Genomic DNA, 26,231 nt, shown 5'->3' with positions numbered 1-26,231 from the left:
ACGGCCCGTGAAATATTTGAACGTCTCGATCATGACTCCCCTCTCTCTACGTTCCTCGAGTGAGTACAGCTGCAACTTACCCAGTCGTTCCTCATACGGGAGATCCTTGAGTCCTGAGACCATCCTGGTGGCCATTCGCTGAACCGACTCAACTCTCCGCACATCTTTTTGATAATGCAGTCTCCAGAATTGTACACAGTATTTCAGATGGGGTCTCACCATGGATCTGTACAATGCCATTATGACCTGGGGCTTACGGCTGACGAAACTTCTACGGACACAGCCCATGAATTGTCTAGTCCTGGATGAAGCTTTCTCCACTTGATTGGCAGTCTTCATGTCTTTGCTAATGATCACCCCCAAGTCGCATTCTGCTACAGTCCTTGCTAGGATCTCACCATTTAGGGTGTAAGTCCTGCATGGATTTTTGCCACCAAGGTGCATGACATTACATTTTTTGGCATTGAAATTTAGTTGCCAAGTCTTTGACCAATGCTCCAGTAGGACTAGGTCCTGCGTCATACTGTCGGGCATTGAGCTTTTGTCGGGCACTGTGCTTTCATCTGTTGTGCGGTTGCCTACCATATTGCATAGTTTGGCGTCATCGGCGAATAATGTAATTTTACCTCGAAGCCCCTCTTACGAAGATGTTAAATAGGATCGGGCCCAAGACCGAGCCATGCGGCACTCTGCTGATCACCTCCGTCGTATCGGAGAGAATACCGTTTACCACTACCCTCTGAAGTCTACCTCTTAGCCAGTCCCTAACCCATGCGGTTAATGTTTCACCCAGTCCCATCGAACCCATCTTGCTCAATAACCTGCAGTGTGGGACACTATCAAACGCTTTGCTGAAGTCCAAGTACACGACGTCCAGGGACTCTCCTATATCCAGCTTTCTTGTTACCCAGTCAAAGAAGCTGATCAGATTTGATTGACAGGACCTTCCCTTCGTAAAACCATGTTGATGGGGATCTCGTAGATTCTCCTCGTTCAGGATCGTATCCAATTGGCGTTTGATTAGTGTTTCCATAAGTTTACTCACTATCGATGTGATACTCACCGGTCTATAATTCTCAGCCTCCGTCCTGCATCCCTTTTTGTGGAGTGGAATGACATTAGCCATTTTCCAATCCAACGGGACTCTTCCTATACTTAGGGAAAGATTGAAGAGTGCGGATAACGGTTCCGCCAGGACGTCACTCAACTCCCTGAGCACCCTGGGGTGTAGTTTGTCCGGTCCCATAGCTTTGTTCACCTTGAGTCTTGATAGCTCCTCGTATATACTGCTGGGCGTAAACTCAACATTTCAAAACGGGTCTTCCGAGTTTTCCCTCGTCGGCAGCTGAGGGCTGGATCCCGGCGCCTCACAAGTGAAGACCGAGCAGAAGTATTCATTTAAAAGTTTGGCTTTGTCGGAGTCCGATTCTACATAGTTCCCGTCGGGTTTCCTAAGGCGTACTATCCCATCTGTGTTTCTTTTTCTGTCACTAATATAAAGGAAGAAGGATTTATCGCCTTTCTTGATGTTCTTCGCAAGGTTCTCCTCCATTCGGAGTTTGGCCTCCCTGACTGCCATTTTGACCGCTTTTGACTTGGCCAGATAGTCTTCCTTGGATTCTCGCATCCCTGATTGTTTGTAGATGATGAACGCTCTTTTCCTCTTTTTTATGAGGTCTGAGATCTCCGCAGAGAACCACTGTGGTCTATTGTTTCTTCGCCGTTTACTTACTGATTTGACGTAGCGGTTGGTTGCTTCGTGTAAGGTTGATTTCAGAGTTGACCACATTACCTCTACATTATCTGTTTCGGCATGGTTTTGCAGTGCCCGATGGACAAAATCTCCCATGCTTTCGAAGTTTGTTCCCTTAAAGTTGAGGACCTTGGTTGATGTGCTTGACTTAGTGAAACATTTCCTGAGGTTGAACCATTTCATGTTGTGGTCACTGGAGGCCAACGTATTGCCTACCGAGACCTCTGTGACACTTTCTCCGTTGGTGAGTATTAGGTCTAATATCGCCCGATCCCTAATACCATTTGTCTGAGTCTCGCTCCCTTTATAGAGGTTAATAGCTTCCTGCTGCACAAAAAGGGTAGCAGAGCAGAGGCTGCGAATTACAGACCAGTGAGTCTCACATCAAAAGTGTGTAAACTCATGGAAACTCTACTTAAAGGTAAATTAGACACGATTTTGGATGAGGGGAACCTAAGGGATCCCTGTCAACATGGATTCACTAGGGGTAGGTCATGCCAATCCTGTCTTATCAGCTTCTTTGATTGGGTGACGGGAAAGCTAGACTCGGGAGAGTCTCTGGACATAGTGTACTTGGATTTCAGTAAAGCTTTTGACAGTGTCCCACACCATAGACTATTAAACAAGATGAAATCGATTGGGTTAGGTGAGAAACTAACTGCATGGGTCAATGATTGACTGAGTGGAAGACTTCAGAGGTGGTGGTCAACGGCACCCTCTCTGAGACATCGGAGGTGACTAGTGGAGTGCCGCAGGGCTTAGTCCTGGGACCATCCCTTTTCAACATATTCATAAGGGACTTGACCCGAGGGCTTCAGGGTAAAGTAGCACTATTCGCCGACGACGCCAAACTATGTAATATAGTAAGTGAAAGCAATCTCAAGGATAGTATGACACAGGATCTGATCACGTTGGAAAACTGGTCCTCGACATGGCAGCTGGGCTTCAACGCTAAGAAATGTAAGGTCATGCATCTCGGCAGCGGAAATCCATGCAGAACTTACACCTTGAATGGAGAAACACTAAGTAGGACTTCAGAAGAACAGGACTTGGGAGTAATCATCAATGCAGACATGAAGGCTGCCAAACAAGGCAAGGCAAATGTTGGGATGTATCAATAGAAGCTTCGTCAGCCTCAAACCTGAAGTTATAATGCCACTTTACAGAACCATGGTGAGACCTCACCTGGAATACTGTGTGCAATTCTGGAGGCCACATTACCATAAAAATGTGCTTCGAGCTGAGTCGGTCCAGCGGATGACCACTAGGATGGTCTCCGGACTCAAGGGTCTCTCATACGAAGAAAGACTGGGCAAATTACAGCTCTACACTCTAGAGGAGCGCAGGGAAAGGGGAGACATGATTGAGACATTTAAGTACATCACAGGTCGTGTCGAGGTGGAAAACGACATATTCTTTCCCAAGGGACCCTCGATCACAAGGGGGCACCCGCTCAAACTCAGAGGAGGGAAATTTAATGGTGACACCAGGACGTATTTCTTCACAGAAAGGGTGGTAGATCACTTGAACAAACTTCCGGTGCAGGTGGTCAAGGCCACCAGTGTTCTCGACTTTAAGAATAAATGGGACATCCACATGGGGTCCCTATGAGGGTCGAGTTAAGGTACTAGGACATTAGCACTCAGACCTAATGGGGTGGGTCAGTAGAGTGGGCAGACTTGATGGGCTGTGGCCCTTTTCTGCTGTCATCTTTCTATGTTTCTATGTTTCTATGGTCGTAGCGGAAAGATTGTTCCAATCCACATCAGGCATATTGAAGTCTCCTAACAATACTGTGTCTCCACGCAAAGTGATATTCTCAATGTCTTCGACTAATTCTATATCCATGTCCTCCTGTTGTCTTGGAGGTCTGTATACTACATCAAGATAGAGACATTTGTTCTTCCCCCTAGCCAAATTCACCCAGAGGGATTCCCCGGTGTACTTGACATCTGCGATTTTGGTAACTTTGATGTTCTCTTTAGTGTATAGTGCTACCCCTCCTCCCATTTTGCCCTCTCTGTCCCGCCAAAGTAAGTTGTATCCCGGTATAGCCATATCCCACCCATGGGAGTCCGTGAACCAAGTCTCAGATATCGCCACCACATCTAGGTCGGCGTTCCTCAATGTGGTGGCGATATCCGAGACTTGGTTCACGGACTCCCATGGGTGGGATATGGCTATACCGGGATACAACTTACTTCGGCGGGATAGAGAGGGCAAAATGGGAGGAGGGGTAGCACTATACACTAAAGAGGACATCAAAGTTACCAAAATCGCAGATGTCAAGTACACCGGGGAATCCCTCTGGGTGAATTTGGCTAGTGGGAAGGACAAATGTCAGCCAATGGCACTGGACACTTTCAGGTGATTAATGGCATGATGAACGGTGCCAAGTATATCTCCACTTTGCAAAACATAATGGTTCCATCTGCAAGGAGTCTCTTCCAGGGTGACTTCCAGTTCCAGGATGACAATGCACCCTGTCATCGGGCAAAGATGGCGACAAAGTGGATGACATTGAGCCATATTCAGCGACTGGAATGGCCAGGGCAGTCACCAGATCTCAATCCAATTGAAAATTTTTTGAATAATCTTGCTGTCAAGGTGTTCAGAAAACACTCAAAAAAAAAGGTCGAGTTGATTGAAGCACTGATTAATGCTTAGCACCATGTTGTACAGCCATATGAACTTCAAAAATTGGTTCAGTCCATGCCTCAACGCTGCACACTTGTTATCAAGAACGTTATTAGAATAGCAGAAAACAACCCTTTCCAAGGTACCTCCTCTTGAAGGGGGTAACAGCTAAAATACAAATAAACTTAGTACGTATTGAAATAGCTAATGTAATCTATTTACGAAATATTGACATTTTTTGACATTCTGCAGTTTATGCATTACAAGTCTTAAATCTGAAGTCTTAAATCAATTTAAAATGTGCAGGGTGATAGAGCATAAAATTCTGAACACGTCAGTATATAATATATAGCAGTAGGCATCAGAAATATTGCTGTGATCCAGCAAGAAAGATGGAACAATGTATTACTTGGAGGTGATGCAAAACTTTTGCATGCCTCTGTAGATAGCAGTGTGGAATCCATAAGGATAGAATTCCATATGAGAAGAAGAGGAATAGTATAGATAGGGCTATACTACTGTCCCCAGGACAGAACAGGCAGACAGTTGAAGAAATGTTTACAGAGATTAGGGAAGCTGGAAAATTGGGCAACAGTATGAAGGGGTGCTGAAAAGTTCTCAGCCCAACAAAGAAGTGGATATGGTCCAATCAATGATCTGAAACAATGTCAAAACATAGAATTTCATTTCTGCAAATTGGCACTTAATGAAATAAGATAACGCTCTTTTCAGCTACAGTGGCAAAATAACACTCAGGATTTGGGAAGATGGCTGGTTGGACTGAGAACTTTTCAGCTCCAAATCCCGAACTGACCTACACTAGTTTAATTTAATTTATTATTTCTAGTCTGCCTTTATCCACGCCAGATCACAAGAGATACATATAGTACATAAAATAATACAATCATATATATACAAGATTCACTAACAAAACAAAGTCTGCTGTCACTTGAAACCCAGGGCTCCTTTTACTAAGGTGTGCTAACGTTTTTAGTGCACGCAGGAAATTACTGCGTGCTACACCGTGTGCTACTCTTCTAGAACTAACACCAGCTCAATGGTGGCATTAAGGTCTAGCACGCGTGGTAATGTAGCATGCGCTATTCTGTGCGTTAAAGCCCTAGCGCACCTTAGTATAAGGAGCCCTCAGTCCCTCCTGCTGGAACTCCTCCCCCAAAACATCAAACCCCCACCCCACAAGACATCTCCTGGCAGTTGGGATGCCCAGTCCCTCCTGCCCGGAACACCAACAGCCTATAGATCACTGGCAGGAGGGTGCCCAATCTGGAATCTTAGGTTGGCCCATGTGCCTATGAGTGGGGCCTTAGGCACATTGGCCTACCTAAGATTCCGGTTGGCCCAGGTGCTTAAGGCCCCGTCCATGGGAAGGGCCTTAGGCGCCTGGGCCAATCAGGCCTTAGGCCCCACCCCAGACCCATGACCTGTCCACAGTGGTGTAATGAGGGTAGGTGGCATCCAGGGTGGTGGCGCACCCTTGTGCCCTCTTCGCCCCATGCCCTCTTCTCTGCTCCGCGCTCCCATGTCACATTCACGGCCTTCCTTCCTACCCCATACCTCATTAAATCTTCGCCAGCACGAGCAACTTTTTCAGCCTGCTGCTTGCGCTGGCATTGGCTTTCCTTCTGACATTACTTCCTCACCATGTGACCCGGAAGTGATTTTAAAGGGAGCCAGGCTGGCGCGAGCAGCAGGCTGGAGATGTTGCTCGTGCTGGTAAAGATTTTAAAGAGGTATGGGGTTGGGAAGGGAGGGCATGAGCATGGCATGGGGGTGGAGAGGTGCTGGCACCCCCACAAAAATGATGCCTGGGCCAGTCCGGCCCCCCACCTCCCCTTACTACGCCACTCCCTGATCAAGATCTGCTTATTTCTGAACTTCCTTTTTTGACTCTCATGTAAAATTTGGGTGCAGATCCTGTGTCTAAATTTATGTATGCAACTTCTAATTAATTCTAATTAGTGCACATAATTGCTTGTTGAAATGCCAATTATTACTAATTAGCTTGTTGTTCAATTAAATTGTATGTGCAAATTGGGTACATGCCCAAATTTGCACACATGGGGGACATTCTAAAACCGATGCCTAAATCATGGTTTATGGGAGTCCTGCCTGCTCAGATTATCGGGGGAAAATTCCCCTGCCACGATCAGCTGATGACAAACTGCGGTCTAGTGTCAGGATCCCCCAGGCAAAGATAGGTGGCTGAAATGTAGGCCAGGGTTTTCTTTGTGTGAATCAGGTATGTTTCACTAACCCACGCTGTTGCGTGATTGACATACAATTGGCAGCCGCTTTTAAAGAGGCCACTGACATGGGCGTCGGTTAGAGAATCCGGGGGGGTCTATGTGAGTAACAGAGCTATAGCATTTGCTATATATAAAATTAGTCATTGAATGGAGCAGTGAAAATGCAACTGCAGTATTCTCGAAATTTCAGCTTGCAAGTCAGTATTGGATTCCCTTTTGGTGTGAATATTTATGTATGCAGATGTGCTGCCTTGTGGTATCTCTGAGGTAGGAAATTGTCATTTGTTAACAAAAAACATATAAGTCTGAAATACTCATATTCTTTTACTTCATACAAATGAGGAATGGGAAGGACAAAGTGGACTTCTTATTTACATCATTTAGAGTATATGCGGAATTAAAAAAAAAATGGCAGCAATGAACCAGCAGTTTAGTGATCCCTAGATCATAATGGCTGGCTTCAGCAATGTGCTCTATTTGACTCAAATTGTTTAAATTTTTCCCATGCAATCTGTTCTAAAACATGAAAACCAGCTTTAAATCTTTCAAGCCTGAAGGCTGAGTAATAAAACAGTCTGACTTGCAGGAGCGCCGGGAGAGACACATTATTCTCCGTCAAGTACTAGCTTTGAGCACTCACAGAAAGAGAGACTGAGCTATGTGGAATTGCTGGAGAGCTAGTTTTCCTTCTTGACTAAGATAAGAACATAAGAACATAAGAAGTTGCCTCCGCTGAGGCAGACCAGAGGTCCATCTCGCCCAGCGGTCCGCTCCCGCGGCGGCCCATCAGGCCCATTGCCTGAGCAATGGTCCCAGACTATCCCTATAACCTACCGCTACTCTTATCTGTACCCCTCAATTCCTTTATCCTCTAGGAACCTATCCAAACCTTCTTTGAAGCCTTGTAACGTGCTCCGGCCTATCACAGCCTCCGGAAGCGCATTCCATGTGTCCACCACCCTCTGGGTGAAAAAGAACTTTCTGGCATTTGTTTTAAACCTGTCTCCTTTTAATTTTTCCGAGTGCCCCCTTGTACTTGTGGTTCCCCGTAATCTGAAAAATCTGTCCCTGTCTACTTTTTCTATACCCTTCAGGATCTTGAAGGTTTCTATCATGTCTCCTCTAAGTCTCCGCTTTTCCAGGGACTAGTATTACTTTAGCTGTTTTGACCTAACATCTTTATAACCTTTCTAACCTCACCTCAGGTGAGACCCCCAATGTGATGTGAACTTTGGGACCTACGTTTGATTTTCGGCATATTAGACAGTTATATCGATCACTGAAATGAATTCATATGGGCATAAGGATGATCTTTAATAATGCTCAAGAGATGTTGATGTCCTCATAAAATAGTCCCTTCACTGCTCTGAGTGGAGAAAGACAAATTAGATACTGTACTGTAACTAGTCTTCAGTACCCTGGATGGTATGTACCAATTCAATACTCAATGGCCACAAACAAGCTAGGTTTTATTCCTAATGAAAATGCATGACATCAAGTTTCAAGTTTCAAGTTTATTAGGAGACTTGATCAATCGCTTAATCAGATATTCTAAGCGATGTACACATTAAAATTTACAATTATTAAATAAAAAATAAAAAATAAAACAAACAATACAGTACATACAATTACTTAAATAATGGGTAAGAACTCTTAATTTTAACATTGATAAACATGGGAAAGGAGGGATGAAATACAATTTATAAAGTAAAGAAGAAACAATGAGGGAAAATACAATGGGAAATAGTTAACACAGGTATGATATAAGAAAACATGATACTGAAACTGTAAAATTATGTTGTAAAAGCATCTTTAAAAAGGAAGGTTTTAAGTTCAGTTTTAAATTTTCCAAGTTCTTTCTCCTCTCGTAAAAAAATAGGGAGGGCGTTCCATGTTTGCGGTGCAGTACATGAAAAAATAAATTGTCTCCTTGTATTGATAATTTTTAATGAAGGGATAGATAGCAGATTTTGTTCGCTAGATCGTAGAATTCTCTTTGTAGAATATGGAATAAGTAACCTATATAAAAATATCTTCATACAATAGATCTGCATGTATATTACCTCTATCACATGCATATTCATTAGGGATATCTTTAAAACCTGAACTGGTTGTGGCCCTGGGAGTCTGACTGGTGCATCTCTGCTTTACAGCTGTGGAAGTAATGCTACACAATATAGCTATGGAGTTTTAAAAGAACATAAGAATTGCCACTGTTGGGTCAGGCCAGTGATCCATCGTGCCTAGAAGTCCGCTCCCGCGGCGGCCCTTAGGTCAAAGACCAGTGCCCTAATTGAATCTAACCTTACCTGCGTATGCTCTGGTTCAGCAGGAACTTGTCTAACTTTGTCTTGAATCCCTGGAGGGTGTTTTCCCCTATAACAGCCTCCGGAAGAGCTATCCGGATTTCTACCACTCTCTGGGTGAAGAAGAATTTCCTTACGTTTGTACGGAATCTATCCCCTTTTAACTTTAGAGAGTGCCCTCTTGTTCTCTCTACCTTGGAGAGGGGGGAACAATCTGTCTTTATCTACTAAGTCTATTCTCCTCTCAGTCTCCTCTTTTCTAGGGAGAAGAGGCCCAGTTTCTGTAATCTCACACTGTATGGCAACTCCTCCAACTCCTTAACCAAAACAGAACTGTGGATAGAACATATTTTTTCAAGAAGGGGATTAAGGGGTAGCAGTGCAAGTTTTATGCCCGATTCTATATGCGGGGAATTGTAGCAATGTAAGCTGACCAACCTGTATAGAGTCTAACTGTGTTAAATGCCACTTAGGGCTCCTTTTACTGAGCTGTGCTAGTGGTTTTAGGGGATAGATTCCGTACAAACGTAAGGAAGTTCTTCTTCACCCAGAGTGGTAGAGAGCTGGAATGCTCTTCCAGAGGCTGTTATAGGGGAAAACACCCTCCAGGGATTCAAGACAAGGTTGGACAAGTTCTTGCTGAACCAGAACGAACGCAGGTAGGGTTGGTCTCGGTTAGGGCACAGGTCTTTGACCTGGGGGCCGCCGTGTGAGCAGACTGCTGGGCGCGATGGACCGCTGGTCTGACCCAGCAGCGGCAATTCTTATGTTCTTATGTTCTTATGCCGCACGTGCTAGACACTAATGCCACCATTGAGCTGTTGTTAGTTCTTGGTGCGTAGCGCGGGGTTAGCGCGCTTGGCAATGCAGCGCGTGCTAAAAACGCTAGCGCACCTTAGTAAAAGGAGAATTAACCTTGACAAAGGAGAATTAACTTGTAAACCTTTCAAACACTAAATAGTTTTCTAAAACCTCACTAGATACCATAAACTGTACAAGGTGGGTATATCATAATGCTTATGATACTCGGATCATGGGAGCTCTTATAACTTAAATGTTGTTCCAGATCCCAATCCTGGGACTGTAGCTTTAATCATATATAAAGCACCTGCCCTCACATACACCAAAAAAGTACCAACTACAAGTGCTGAAATGTAGCCCTCTTCTTCTTAATATTAGATATAACATCAGCAAATAAATAAATGCAGTATTGGAAACACTTATCTTTAATGGTCTTAACCACTTCCAGCGCTGGCAAGACTTAAAGGACTCCTGACGCGCTCTCTCATATGAGTGTTTCAATCACAATGATCTTCCTCAGGGGATCTCTGCCTGTGTTGCCAAGCAAATATTCTTCCAGCCAGAAAGCAAACGCGAAGAACAGTTGGCTCTCCTGGGTTCAATTCCCGCCCTCTTCACCCGGCTGATGAGACTCCTTTCTTCATCCATTGGACAAAGTAAGGAGTCCCATCAGCCGGGTGAAGAGGGCGGGAATTGAACACAGGGGAGCCAGTAGGTGTGCCGTTGTTCGAGCTTGCTTTCTGGCTAGAAGCTGTGTAATATAGTACTCCAATCCCTCAAACCAGAAAGTGAGCACTTCTGGAAACCCCAGAGCCAGCAAACATATTCAGCTCTCAAAATTTCCTTCAACATTTTGAAGCTCTTTCATCTTCCAAGGGCATTTGTGATAGATTGTGATACATTACTTTTCATCATACAGTATAGAAGATAACTCTTCCTCTTAATTTGTTTTGAAGAATTGTCTTCTTTCCAAAGGATTGGGAGAAGGCTATGATATATCATTACCTTTTTATTTCCTGATTTATGATTGGCTTGTCTCTACTTCACATCATCATATCTAGGGCTTCTATTTGTATGTGTTTATTTTCCAGCTAATTAGGAGATTTTGAGAGCACACACAAAAAAATCAGTTCCCCTATTTATTTATTTCTTTCTTTCTTTCTTGATATGGCCCTATTTTATGCGTATTATATATTTTGTTTATTGATTCATTTTGGTTAGTTTATTATGCCATCATGTTTTAAAGATAATCACTGTTCTATTCATTCCTTACTTAATATTTCTTATCCATGTTAGGTGTTTTCTATTTTATGTAAACAACTCACTAGATTATCTCCTTTGTGTACACCACCTAAATGCCATGGTGATATTGTGCTTTAACAAATGTTCAAAATAAATTTATTTAACCACATTGAGATAGATTTGACCTGGATTTTCAGTTCTGGGCTATGTTTGTGCATTGGCATTGAATATATCAGATCTTTAGTGGACCTGGAAATTTTGTAGGTGCTGGGTGATATTCAACACAGGTGCTAGCACACGTAATCGGGGAAAGACAGGCCTGGTTTTCATCCAATCCTGTCTGCTTAGATAGCTATGCAGTGCCAGAACTGAATAACACAGGTATCCACATAGCTTCTGGGTGCACTCTGACCCTGCCCTTGGACTATACTGGCGCTCTGTGGATTTTGCTAGGATACTCAGAACTGATATTTAATGACACTACCCAATTAGTTCTACAGAATATTGACAGCTGACCTGCTCAGAATGATTTAAGCAGGCAAAACATAGAAACATGATGGGAGATAAAGACCAAATGGCCCATCCAGTCTGCCCATCCGCAGTAGCCATTATCTCTTCCTCTCTCTAAGAGATCCCATGTGCCTATCCCATGCTTTCTTGAATTCATACACCATCTCTGTCTCCACCACTTTCTCCAGGAGACTGTTCCACACATCTACCACCCTTTCTGTAAAAAAGTATTTCCTTAGATTACTCCTGAGCCTATAACCTCTTAACTTCATCCTATGCCCTCTCATTCCAGAGCTTCCTTTCAAAGGAAAGAGACTTGACTCATGCACATTTACACCATGTAGGTATTTAAACATTTCTCAAGAAATTTGATAGAGTAACAAAAACAAATGTAATTGAAAATAAATATTACTCGCCAGAGATGGGCTGTGTCACCACAATAACCATTTGATTTAAATAGATGGAGAAAAAGCCTCACATTGCTTTATAATAACAGCAATCACTAAGGATTCAAAGCTTCATATGTTCTTTTCATTGGCAATAAACTCCACCACCAAAATGTAATTATCTACTGGACCCCTAAACCCATCACTGTGCACAGGAAATGAAAAGATCTGTACTTAGCTTAGAAACATGGCTCAGGGTGATGCCGCAACTGCCACTGCAACACTTCTTCTGTGGTCTGATAGTACAACTGTCCGGCGTCTACCAGATGCCCAGTCCAAAAGCCATGTTCAGTCCAAGTGCCTTGTTTCGCAAGGTAAAGCTGCTTCAGAGATTTAAAGTTGCTAAGAACTCCAACCGCACCCCATGCACACTGGCACAAGTATGGCACGCTGCTTATAAAGGAACACAAGACTAATTTCCGGGATCACTTCCGGGTCATGACATCACACAAGCTGTCAATCATCTATAATACGCTACCCATTCTACACACTGATTCAACTCTTTTGTCCATAGCATGTCAAGAAAAAATATCCATTTCGGCATTAAATGATCTTTAAAGTTTATAAATAATGAGTAGAATAATAAATTATTTATTTATCAATTACTCATCTTTCCTACAGTCCTCAGATCATGCCAACCACCAGCCAAGTATGATCTGTGGACTGTAGGAAAGATGAGTAAATGATAAATAAATAAATAATTTATTATTCTACTCATTATTTATAAACTTTAAAGATCATTTAATGCCGCTGTGGGATTTGCAATATATATTATATTGACAATATTGGGCTAGTATAATATATCAGTTGAAGAAAAAATATCCAGCATTGTTCATGCTGATACAGAATCCACTTCACATCTCCTCTCCGTTGGGTTGTGGGGATGTGCTCTAAGGCAAAACACAAAAATTCTTGAAAATTATGCTTTTCTTTTACACAATGGTGGGTCAATATATCAATTTCTTTTTTATGGGTTATGTTAGAACAGTGTTCGAATAACCTTGTTTTCAAGCATCTGGAGGCTTTTTCTCCACCTATTTAAATCAAATGGTTATCGTGGTGACACAGCTCATCTCTGGCATGTAATATTTGTTTTTAATTACATTTAAACATCTCTATCATATCTCCCCTCTCCCGCTATTCCTCCATATTACACATATTGAGATCTTATGATGAAGATTACGAGCCATTTTAGTAGCCTTCCTCTGGACCAACTCCATCCTTTTTATCATAGGCAGCAGAACACTTTTTGTTTGGGGGGGGCCTGAAAGCTTTGCCCCTGACCCTGCCCTGTCTCTGCCCCCTGACCCTGCTCCTATAATAGTACTAACTGTAATACAATTTTTTCCATTCATTTTTCATATATACATACAATATAATCTTACTAACAACACATAATGGTTAACCACAAAATTAAACTATACAAAGCACATTGTATGCTTCTAAACATTCATTCCTACTAGAACACAGATAACCCCTAAGCAAATATGGGATCACAAACTAAAACTACTAATATATAAAAATGAAACCCTAAGATGCAAGACTCTGCATACAATGCAACACCACAGAATATGAATACAGTAGAATATGAAGACAGTAGATGCTAATAGTAGTAGAAAATTTGAAAAAAAACAGATACAAAACAATTACCACTTTACAAATTAACAAATAGAAATAAAACAAATAATGAGAAATAAAAAAATACCATTTTATTGGACTAATCCATTTTTCAATTAGCTTTCAGAGGCCAAATCTTTCTTCAGTACAGTATAATGTTGTTATGGTATCCTGTCCTGACCTTATGAAAGGGATTTAGTCCCCCCCAAATTGCCTTATTTCCATTTCCTATTTATAAATTTTTATCTATACAGTTACAATACTACTTGATTCTACAAAAAGCAGCAAAAAATTTATTTCTACCTTTTGTCATTTCTGCTTTAATCATCTTCTCTTCGCTCTTCTTTCTATGCAGCATTTGTCTTCTCTCCTTCAATGCAACATTTGCCTTTTCTCTTTGCCTCTTCCACCTAGCCTCTGCCTTCTCTCTCTACCCCATCTACTGTCCACCTTCTCTCTGCCCCTTCTATCCACTGTCCGCCCTCTCTGCCCTTTCCAACTAGTATCCGCCCTCTCTCTTCTATATGGCATCTTTCCTCTTTCTATGTCCTTTCAATAAACTGTATATCCTGTGCCCCTTCTCTCCTTTGTACATGATTCATTTCAGCTTCACCCCCTCTCCATTTTTCTGTCTCCACCCCCTCTCCTATGCTCTGGCATCTCTCTCTTCTCCTTTCCTTTCCTTTCTTCCTTCCCACTCCACCCCCATGGTCTGGCATCTCTATCCTCTCCTATCTCTCCCTCCATGCTCTGGCACTTCCTCTCCATCCTTTCCCTCTAGTCTGGCATTTGTCTCCTTAGTTTCCCTTCCCTCCCCTATGCCCTGGCATCTCTCTCCTCTCCTTCCATCTCCCACTCCCCCTCCATTATATGGCATCTCCTCTCCTTCCTTTCTATCTCTCCCTCCCTCCTTCCTTCCTTTCCCCTGGTCTGGCATCTGCCTTCTTCCCTCCCCCCCATGCCCTGGCATCCGTCCCTCCCCCTCCATGGTCTGGTATCTCCTTTCCTTTCCCTCCCTCACATGGACATGACATCTCTCATTCCTCTCCTTTCCCTTCCCTGGTCTTCTTATCCTTCTTTCTTTCTCTTTTCCTAATTGGGCGCAGCAGCAGCATTTCTCTTCCCTGGTCTTCCTTCGCCCTCTTTCCCTCTCTCTCCCCAATTGGGTGCAGCAGCATTTCTCTCCCCCCCCCCCAAATGGACTTGGCATCTCTTGTTCCTCTCCTCTCCCTGGTCTTCCTTCTCCCCAATTGGGTGCAACAGCAGCATTTTTCTCCCTCTTCCATCCCTCCTCCCTCCTTCCCTATCACAGCACAGCATTCACAACTCACTGCTCCTACTTGCTTCGGGCCTTCCTCACTGCCGGGCCCTTCCTTCGTAGAAACAGTGAGTAGGTGGGACCCGGCAGAGAGGAAGGCCCGAAGCAAGCAGGAGCAATGAGTTGAAACCTACCTCCCTGCCCTATCTCTTGCTGACGTCACCCTAGCCAGCAAGTGTCTTCACCCATGCTTCGGGGCTCTAACACTGTGCTTGCCTGCTTCTCCTCCCCTCATGACATAACTTCCGGTTGTCAGAGAAGGGTTGGGAAGCCGGCAAGCACAGCGTTAGAGACCTGGAGCATAGGCAAAGTCACTTGTAGACTACTGCAGGAGATAGGGCAGCTGCCCTGTTTGTTTCCCCCTAATGTTGGACAATTTTTGAGGAGGCCACAGCCCCTGTGGCCCCCCCCCCATTCTGATGCCTATGCTTTTTATATCTTTTTGAAGTTGCGGTCTCCAGAATTGTACATAATATTCTAAATGAGGTCTCACCAGAGTCATAAGAACATATGATTTGCCACTGTTGGGTCATTCCAGTGGTCCATCATGCCTTCAGTCCGCTCACACGGCGGCCCTTAGGTCAAAGACCAGTGCCCTATTTGAGTCTAGCCTTACTTGCGTATGTTCTGTTCCAGTAGGAACTTATTCATCCTGAAGGGTGCTTTCCCCTATAACAGCCTCCAGGAGAGCATTCCAGACCTCCACCACTCTCTGGGTGAAGAAGAACTTCCTTACGTTTGTACGGAATCTTTTCCCTTATAACTTTAGTGAGTGCCCTCTCGTTCTCTTCACCTTGGAGAGGGTAAACAACCTCTCTGTCTCTACTAAGTCAATTCCTTTCAATATCTTGAATGTTTCAATCATGTCCCTTCTCAGTCTTCTCTTTTCAAAGGAGAAGAGGCTCAGTTTTTCTAGCCTCTCGTTGTACGGCAACTCCCTCAGCCCCTTAACCATTTTAGTTGCTCTTCTCTGGACCCTTTCGAGTAGTACTATGTCCTTTTTCATGTTTGGCGACCAGTATTGGATGTAGTATTCTAGGTGGGGGGCATACCATGGCCCGATATAACGACATGATAACCTTTTCAGATCTGTTTGTGATCTTCTTCTTAATCATTCTGTTCACCATTTTCGCCGCCACTGCGCATTGCATGGACGGTTTCGTTGACTTGTCTACAAGTACTCCCGAGTTTCTTTCCTGGGGGCTCTCTCTGAGTAAAGCACCGGCCATCCTGTATTCGTGCATATGATTTTGGTTACCGATATGCATCACCTTGTACTTATCCATGTTGAACCTCATTTGCCATTTCACGACCCATTCTTTGAGCATATTTATGTCTCTTTGTAGGTCTTCGCAATCCTTCTGTGTCCTCACTACTCTGAATAACTTATACAGGGGCATCAATACCTCCTTTTTCCTACAGGCTATAACAGTTCCTATGCACCCTAGCATCCTTCTAGCTTTTGCCATCACCTTTTCAACCTGTTTAGCCACCTAAAATCATCACATACAATCACACCCAAGTCCTGCTCTTCTGTCGTGCACATACATTCTTCAGCTCCTAAATTGTACCGTTCCTTTGGGTTTTTGCAGCCCAAATGCATGACCATACATTTCTTAGCATTAAATCTCAGCTGCTAAATTTCAGACCATTCTTCAAGATTTACTAGGTCCTTCCTCATGTTATTCACACCATCAGGGGTGTCTATTGGTATCATCCACAAAGAGACAAATCTTATCTGACAGCCCTTCAGCAATATTGCTTACAAAAATTTTAAAGAACAAGCCAATGAACCGATTCTTGAGGTACACCACTGGTAGCATCCCTTTCCTCAGAGAGATCTCCATTGACCACTACCCACTGTCACCTTCCACTCAACCAGTGTGTCACTTTCGGGCCCATCCCGAGGGCACACAGTTTATTTATTAGATGCCTGTGTGGAATACTGTCAAAGACTTTGCTAAAATCTAATTACATCATATCTAGTACACTTCCTCTATCCAAATCTCTGGTTACCTAGTCAAAAAAACTGATCAGATTTGTCTGACAAGACCTGCCTCTAGTAAATCCATCTTGCCTCGGGTCTTGTAATCCACTGGATTCCAGAAACTTCACTATTCTGTTTTAAAAGCATTTCCATTAATCTACTTACCACAGATGACAGACTTACCAGCCTATAGTTCCCTACTTCTTCCTTACTTCCACTTTTTTGTGGAGAGGGACCACATCCATCCTTCTCCAGTCCTCTGGTGCCACTCCCTTCTAGAGAAGCATTGAATAGGTCAGCCAGCGTAGCCACCATAACTTCCCTACATTCCTTCAGTACCCTTGGATGTATACCATCCGGCCCCATTGCTTTGTGCACCTTCAGTTTAGCTAGCTTCTCAAGGACTTGTTCCCGGCAATTCAGGTGTGAACACAGAACAGAAATATTTTTAAAGCTAGTCAGCCTTATCTCTATCAGCTTCTACATATTTCTCCCCTTCATCTTTGAGTCTCACAATGTCACTTTTGCACTGCTTTCTATCACTAATATACCTAAATATGTCTTGTTCCCATTTTACTATATTGGCTATTTTCTCTTCCATTTTTATTTTGCTTTCTTGACTACTCAACCAGCTTTTTTTTTTTTTTTTTACTTTTCCGGCTATTTTAGCCTGTCTTCCTCTTTCTGTGATCTTTTGTAGTATATGAAAGCTAACCTCTTTTTCCTTACCTTTTACTTACTACATTTTAGAACCAAAGAAGCCTTCTTTTCCTCTTACTTACTTTTTTTACAAAATGGTTTATTGCCCTTTCAGTTTTGTCCGCTGCTTTCTTCTTCCAGATGTTCCCATCCAGACAATTCCTTGGTGTAATCCCCCATCTGAACAAAGTAATTTTGTTTTTTAAAGTCTAGAACCTTTACTTTTGAATAAGCCCTCTCTAAGCCTGTCTTAATATTAAATCACACCATGAGGTGATCACTAGATGCCAGATGATACCCACTGTAACATCAGAAACACTTTCCCCATTTATAAGCACTAAGTCCAGTATGACTCCCATCCGTCGTGGGTTCCATTACTAACTGCTAGAACAGTTCTCCTTGTAGAGAATCCAAGATTTCCCTACTTCTAGAAACACTGAAAAATATTGAAAAAACAAAGAGAAGTAGAAGAAAAATTTCAGAGAAAGGAGAAACAAAAAAGCATGGAAAAAAGGAAAAATATTTTGACTGAAAATTTTTTTTAGAGCAAAACTATCATTATGTTTAATCTTGAGATTTTTCAGTATCATCTTTTTGCATTGTTCTTTGATGTCCATACTAAACATATAGAGGAGATTAGTTTTTATAATTTTCCTTTGAATTGGTTTTAGTGGATTGATTGTAACAATACTATCTTTGGTCTGCTACATTTGAAATGATCAAGATTTAGAGAACTAAAAAAAAAGATAACAAACATTGTTTAGATTAATCATATTGATAGTTTTTTATTCTAAAAAAAATTTTCAGTCAAAATATTTTTCCTTTTTTCTTATTTATCTTTCTTCTTTTTCTGATGTTTTTCTTCTTTTCTTCCTTTTTTCAATATTTGTCAGTGTTTCTTATGACAACTCAATTAATTATTTGAGCATGTGAATCAGTACACTTTATCTAAACTAAACTAAACCTTAAGTTTGTATACCGCATCATCTCCATAAAGATAGCGCTTGGCATGGTTTACAGGTAATTCAATAAATGAGGGAAGGACGTAATAAGAAATTAGAGGTTATGAAGAGGATAGCTAGCTTTACATTTTAAATAGATAGCTTTACGTTTTGGAGAAAAGCCAGGTTTTTAGATGCTTTTGGAATAATTAGAATGAGCCTATGTTCCGCAGTGGGGCAGGGAGGTTATTCCAAAGCTCAGTGAATTTGAAGAAAAGGGATTTCCCTAATTTACCTGCATACATGACGCCTTTTTAACGAGGGGAAAGATAGTTTGAGTATGTGGGCAGATCTGGTAGTGTCAGGTCTCGTAGAATTCCAGGATAGTGGGATTAGGTGAGGAAGAATGCCATGTAGGATCTTGAAAATTAGGCAGGTACATTTAAAGTGAATCCTAGAAATCACTGGAAGACAGTGAAGTTTTGACAGAAGCGGGGAAAAATGATCGAATTTGCTTTTTGCAAAGATCAACCTAGCCGCAGTGTTTTGGATCCGCTGAAGTTTTTAAAGATTTTTCTTGGTTAGACTTAGATAGATGGAATTACAATAGTCCAGTCTGGAAAAATGATTGATTGTACAAGGACAGCAAAATGTTGTTGGCGGAAGCAGGATCTCACTTTCCTCAACATGTGAAGACTAAAAAAACATTTTTTATCAGAGAGTTGAGATGATCATTAATAATAATAATAATTTTATTCTTATATACCGCCATACCCAGCGAGTTCTAGGCGGTTTACATTAATTAGATTAGGATCTGCATAGACATGTAGATTTACAACAAATTTATCGGATTTACAACAAAATTAGCCAAACTTGGCAGATGAAAAAGGAAGATTTACAACAAATTTATCCAAACTTGGCAGATGAAGAAGTGAGAGGGTAGAAGAAGAAGGGGGAGATAGGAGCTATCATGAAGGAGGAGATGAGCCGAGCAAGGGGCCCTGAGATTATCTGAAGGGTTGGTTAAGGGTCTTGTTTGCTGAAAAGGTAGGTTTTGAGTGATTTTCTGAAGTCGAGGTAGGTGGGGCCTCGAGTATCATTTGGGCTAGCCATGGGTTCAGCTTGGCTGCTTGGAAGGCGAGGGTTTTATCTAGGAATCTTTTGAGTTGACAAAGCTTTAGCGAGGGGAAGGCGAACAGCTGAATTCTGAGGGGTTTCTTGTTGGTGCAGTAAAAGTTAAAGTGGGGGGTGATGTATCTTGGCGAAAGGCCATTTATTGATTTGTAGCAGAAGCATGCGAACTTGAAAAGAACTCTGGATTCGAATTGCAGCCAGTGAAGTTGGTGGTAGAACGGGGTGATGTGTTCCCATTTCTTCAGGCCATAGATGAGGCGAATGGCGGTGTTTGGGATCATTTTTAGTCTCCTGGTGGTTTTCTTTGTAGAGCTCAGGTAGATAATATTGCAGTAGTCCAGAATGCTGAGAATGGAAGATTGTACTAGTAGGTGGAAGGAGGTGTCATTGAAGTATTTTTTTATGGTACGGAGTTTCCAAAGTACCATGAAGCATTTCCTGACGATGAGGTCGGTGTGATTTTCTCGGGATAAGTTTTTGTCTAGGGTGACTCCCAGTATTTTTAAGGTGTGTTCTAGGGGGAAAGTCATTCCTTTCAGATGAATTGTGGTGTTTTTGATTTTGTCCTTGGGGGTGGCTAGAAAAAATTTTGTTTTGTCAGGGTTTAGTTTCAGCCTGAACGATAGCATCAAACGTTCAATCTGATTGAGAATATTTGTAATGTAGTCAAGTAGTTCTGGTGTGAAACTGGTAAGAGGGATGGCTATTGTGATGTCATCTGCGTAGATGAAAAATTTGAGCTTGAGGGTGTGAAGGAGGTTGCCTAGGGAGGCCAGGTAGATATTGAACAGAGTGGGGGATAGGGGGGAGCCCTGCGGGACACCACAGGTATTGTCCCAGCTATATGAGATAGAGTTGTCCTTGAGTACCTTGTAGGATCTATTTTTTAGGAACCCCTGGAACCAGTTGAGGACCTGATCGGAAATGCCAATGTGTGCCAGGCATTCGAGGAGTATGGTGAGGTCAACCAGGTCAAAGGCACTGCTTAGGTCTAGCTGTATGATCAAGGCACTAGAGCCTTGACTAAAGAGCGTGTGAATATAGTCAAGAAGGGAGGCTATTATGGTTTCGGTGCTGTGGTCCGCACGAAAGCCTGATTGATTATCGCTTAGGATGTTGAATTTTTCTAGGTATGTGGAGAGTTCAGTCTTTTCCACCCCTTCTGCTATTTTGGTGAAAAGGGGGATGTTTGAGATCGGTCTGTAGTTAGATGGGGAATTTGGAGATTCTTTTGCGTTTTTTATAATGGGGGTAATCAGAATATGACCTTGCTCTGGTGGGAAGTTTCCTGTGGATAGTAGGGAGTTGACCCATGTCATCATGTTTGCTTTAAAGTGGCATGGGGCAGTTTTCATGATGTATGGTGGGCATGTGTCCAATTTGCAGAAGGAGTGGATGTATTTATTGTAGTAAGTGTTAAAGGTTTGCCAGTCAATTGTTGAGAATTGTTTCCAGCTAAGGTCTGTTCTGGATCCTGGGTTTGGGTTAGATATATCGGGGTCTGGGAGAATGGGGAATAGTTCAAGGGGATTAGTCCTGATGGGTAAAGTTGATCTTAATTTTTGAATCTTGGTGTTGAAGAAGTCTGCGAGGGCGTTGGCAGTTATAGTGGGTTCTTCATAGATGTTTGTGATGGTTTCGATGTTGTATAGGTCGTTAACCAATTTAAAGAGGTTACTACTGTTGGTTTTAATGTTGCCAATTTTGTGGGAGTAAAAGTTTTTTCTTTTTTCGTTGGTGAGGTTTTTGTAATTTTTTAATTTTAGTTTCCAGGCCAGTCTATGTTCTTGGGTTCCTGATTTTTGCCATAGTCTTTCTGTTTTTCTGAGCTCCTTTTTTAATAGCAGCAGTTCTGAATCGAACCAACCTTCTTGGTTTGAGTTTCTTATTCTGCGGGTCTTCATGAGGGCTATTTCGTTTAGAATGTTCGTGCTATCCACGATCCAGGAGGTCATGAGTTGTTCCGTTTCTTCGGTTTGATTGGTGTATGTTTCGAAACGGGACCAGAATTCCACTGGGTCAATTTTTCCTCTGGAAGTGTGGGTTTTGGTCATTCTAGTTTTGTTGATTTTGGGGGGTTTTTGTTGGCATCTTATTGAGAAGGTGCATAGGGAGTGATCCGACCAGATGGAGTCGGACCAACTGCCTTGATTCCAATAAAACGTGGGATTGGCCAGTTCCTTGGAGGAGAAGGTTACCAGGTCTAGTTGGTGACCTCTTTGGTGGGTTTTAATAGGGGGTTGTTTGGCATAGCCTAGTTGGGTGAGCAGTGACCATAGGTCCGCGATTTCTGGTTGGTCAGATTGCTCAAGATGGATGTTGATGTCCCCGCATAGTAGATTGTAAGGACTTGTTAAGGAGTTGGTTAATAGTGATTCCGCGAAGTCCGCTTTGGCCAGTGTTCATTTTTTTGGAGGTATATAGAATAACGTGATAGTTAGCGAGGAGGGCAGTGATTTTGAGGTTAGAGAGATGGTTAGAATTTCAGCGTTGGGCGAGGATATTGTGTTGAGAATGGCACATTTTAGCTGGTCCCGGTAGATTATTGCTAGGCCTCCTCCTCTTCCCCATGTTCTGGCTAGTGAGAGAATCTTGAAACCTGGGGGCAGACAGTCTTTAATGATAATGTCCTTGTCTGATTGCAACCAGGTTTCTGTGAAGAGGACGAAGTCGGGGTTAGTTTCGGTCAGCCAATCTTTGATCAGTGTCGATTTGTTTCTCATTGATCTGATATTTAAGTATGATCCAAGTAGGGACTGGTGGTTGGTGTGGTCGATTGGTGAGAGGTGGGAGTATTCAAGTTTTTTTAGCGATCTTGGTTTTTTTGGGCGAGGTTTGGTCTGTTTGTGGGGGTGAGGGTGGATAGGGGGAGGATTGGTGTTTGGGTGGGCTTTTGTGGTGTGGAGAGTGTAAGTGGGGGATTTGGGGTTAAGGTGATGTGGATGGGGATGGGGGATGCGTTTGAGTGGTCTGCGTTGCAGCATCTAGAGGTGAGTAGGTAGAGTAAGAGTAGTGCTGCGCATTGGCTAGTGTTTGGCCAGGCCATGGTGAGGGCTCTGTGAGTGATAGATGGGTGGGACGTGGCGCAGTGTTGGTTTGGAGTGGTATTTCTCTTGACTTTTGCTTGGTTGGTCAGGTTTGTTGCAGAGGTAAGGAATAGTTAGAGGGATGCCGGGTTCAATGACATATCATACAGTGTGATCCAATACGGTTCGATATAATGCCAGTACAGTATAATGCAGTAATGTCAATACAGTTCGATATAATGTCAGTACAGTACAATGCAGTAATGTCAATACAGTACAATACAGTAATGTCAGTATAGTACAATACAGTTTACAAGTAAAGGTAATCTTATCCTGAGTGTGCTATTTGTGAGGACCTGTTGGTAGCTGCTTTGTGGAGCAGATGTGGGGTCTGCTGTTAGTGTAGAGCTATGACCAGCTTGGTGGTGCAAGTGACCAGAGTATTGTGGGTGCAGCTGATCAGAGTTGTAAGGGTGTGAGACTGCTGGGGTACGTTGGGCTGGTGTAGGCTGTGAGATGCTTGTATTGTTATAGTGTTGTGATTGTGTGTTAGGGGTTGCGTTGGCTACTAGTGAGGCGCTCCAGTATGTTGTAAGGGTCTAGCAAGGTTGTACAGTATAAGTATTGGATAGCAATGCTACTTATCTAGTTAGTCTATCTGGTCTTGCTCCGTAGGACAGGGAGTCTGGTGCGGCGGCTCTGTTGAGTCGGTCTTGTGAGGAGATAAACTCGTTTGTAGGTCGTCCCTGCTGTGGCTCGGTTGGGTTGTGATCACAGGGCCTGGAGTGGAGATCTGCGGCCGTCACTGTGTTCAGATGGTTTGGGTTTATATTGTCTGGTTTTGGGTGCTGCTGTCAGAGGCCTCCTATTCTGGTGCTTCGCTTCGGCGCTTCGCAAAGGCGCGGGCTAAGGCGCACACGCCTTTGATGTGCGCCTTCGACGGCACGCCGAACGGCTGCACGCCGTTGGTGCGGCTAGTTTTGAAGAGTCGGGCTCCTGCTGGAACTGGAGGGGGGCGGAGCAGTGCTCCCACGCTCCTCTCCTGCTGTAGCAACACGAGGCTTGGCTGCCCGCGATCCACCGAGGAAAGTGTAGTCAATAATGATGCCCAAACTTTGCTTGAGAATTCAACGTGCAGTGTGGGATCAGAAGGTAGTGGAATGAGCGTGGGTAACTGATCTAATTTTGGGCCAAGCCAGAGTAGTTTTGTTTTGGACTCATTCATTTTCATTTGTACAGAGAGGGCCCATCATGTTTGAACAGCAATGTATGTTCATTTAGCAGCTGTTCTTTATCATTTTATATTATTGAATAGCAAATTTCAGGTGGTTGAAGCTTATAATGTGTTTTTGATTGATTTAAATGTTTTAAATATTTTTAAAATATATACATTATTTTATTTACAAATATATTAATGTTTCATTTGTGAGTAAAAATAAAGATACATATGAGTTTATTCATGATTGTTTATTTAATTTTTATGTATGTTTTTTGGTTTTATATTTTGGAGGGTTTTTGTATATTTGAGTATTTTCAATACATGTTTCATTCTAGATTCCTGAGGCAGGCCTTTTAGGGCTGAAACACGATCATTTCGAGTCTGTTAAAAATAAAAAGGATTGAGCACCAACCGGTCTCCTTTGTTGTTGTTTCTTGCTTCTCACTGTTGTGAAGGCAGTTTCTCCTGTTTGTTTTCTGACTGTTCTTTAACAAATAACACCACTCCCCCTCCCTTTCTTATTGCCCTGTCTTTCCTGAACAGATTATAGCCCAGTATAATTATATCCTAGTCATGGTTCTCTGTGAACCATGTCTCTGTAATAGCCACTAAATCCAACTGATCCTCTTCTATCACAGCCTTTAGATCCAGAACCTTGTTTCCCATACTTTGAGCATTGGTATATACAGCTTCCAGACATTGCCCCCTTTTCCCTTTTGTGTTGAGGTATTTAGTGATTCACTTACCTGAGTGCTTATACTCCCCTGGCAGCTTTGCTCACTCTGCCCCAACCATTCTAATTTAGAGCCCTCCTTGGCAAGTTAGTCAGTCTGCTACTGAAGACACTTCTTCCCTTCTAGGATAGATGCATACCATCTCTGCTCAGCAGTCCTTGAAAAATCATCCCATTGTTCAGGAAGCCGAAACACTCTCAATGTCCCCATCCTTGCAGCCAAGCATTCATCTCCAGGATGCAAGCTTCTCTGCCCATGACTTTACTCTCAACAGTAAGGATCAATGAGAACACCCCCTGTGCACCTGACTACTTAACATTTTCTCCCAGAGCCACAAAGTCACTTTTGATACGTTCAGAAGGGTACCTACCAGTATCATTAGTGCCAAAATGGATGAGCAGTTTTGGATAATACTCATTAGGCTTAATGAGCCTCAGAAAGCTCTCCGTAACATCATGGATTTTGGCACCAGGCAGACAGCATATCTCCCGGGACATCATGTCTGGTCTGCAGATTGATGCCTCAGAAGGAAATCAATAACCACCACTCGTTACGCCTTCTATTTTGTCATGGATTCTCAGAAGGGAATCACCAACACCTTATGCCTTCTAGTGGTCACGGATCCAGCAACTTGGCCTCTTCTTCCCCACTGCTGGAAACCTTTGATGCATGATGAAGCATTTCATCAATGTACCTCTCATTTTCAGGAATGCTTCTCAGTCTTGCCACCTCTTCTTTCAATTCATTCACTTCCTTCATGAAGAATTCGAGCTGAAGAGAGCTTGCACATGGAACCACTCTCTCTGCTTGGGCAACATTTTCTGTCTGCACAGAGATAGAAGCAGTAACCTGAGCAAAAGCTTTGGTCACGCAATTCTTCCCGGCCATACTGTGGCTGCAGAAGTACTTGCACCTTTTCCTAGGATTAGCAGATGTCCGGGTTTCCCTGCACATGTCCTGGAAAACTGTGACGGAGGCATGGTTCTCTAATTCAGTGTTTTTCAACCGCTGTTCCGCGGCACACTAGTGTGCCGCGAGATGTTGCCTGGTGTGCCGTACGGTGCAGACACTGATTAGGCCTCAGGCCGGGTCCCGCACGCACTCCCATGAGACTCCCCCAGTCCCCGCTGCTGTTCAGTTTCGATCTTCTGCTCTGATGCAACTGGAAACAGGAAGTTGCAGCAGAGCAGAAGATTGAACACTGAGCAGCCGCGCGTGCGCGGCTCTTTGGGAAAGCGTGCATGTCGCCGAAAAACAAAACCTACAAACTAAGGTGAGGCGAAGGGAGAGAGCTGGCTAAACAGTAGGATCGATTGGGCAGGCGAGTGGTGGCTGCGGGGACCGTGCGATCGCTCGTGTTCCCGGTTCAAATTGGAAGGAGGGAGTGAAAGGGAAAAGGATTCTGGGCCAAGGGGATGAAGACGGAAAGAAAAACCCACAGCAGGAAAGAAAGGGAAGGACAGGCAGGTGAGCCAGATGCTAGAAGCAGGGGGGGGGGGGGAAGAAAGAGGGAAAAAAGCTAGATGGGGTTGAAAAGAAGAGACACACTGGTATGGAAGAGGAAGATAGGGGAAATCTGGACACAGGAAGGTAA

The sequence above is a fragment of the Geotrypetes seraphini genome, chromosome 3, assembly GCF_902459505.1.
Source record: "Geotrypetes seraphini chromosome 3, aGeoSer1.1, whole genome shotgun sequence".
Taxonomy (NCBI): Eukaryota; Metazoa; Chordata; class Amphibia; order Gymnophiona; family Dermophiidae; genus Geotrypetes; species Geotrypetes seraphini.
The sequence above is the reverse complement of the archived record's forward strand: the minus strand, read 5'-3'. Positions refer to the sequence as shown.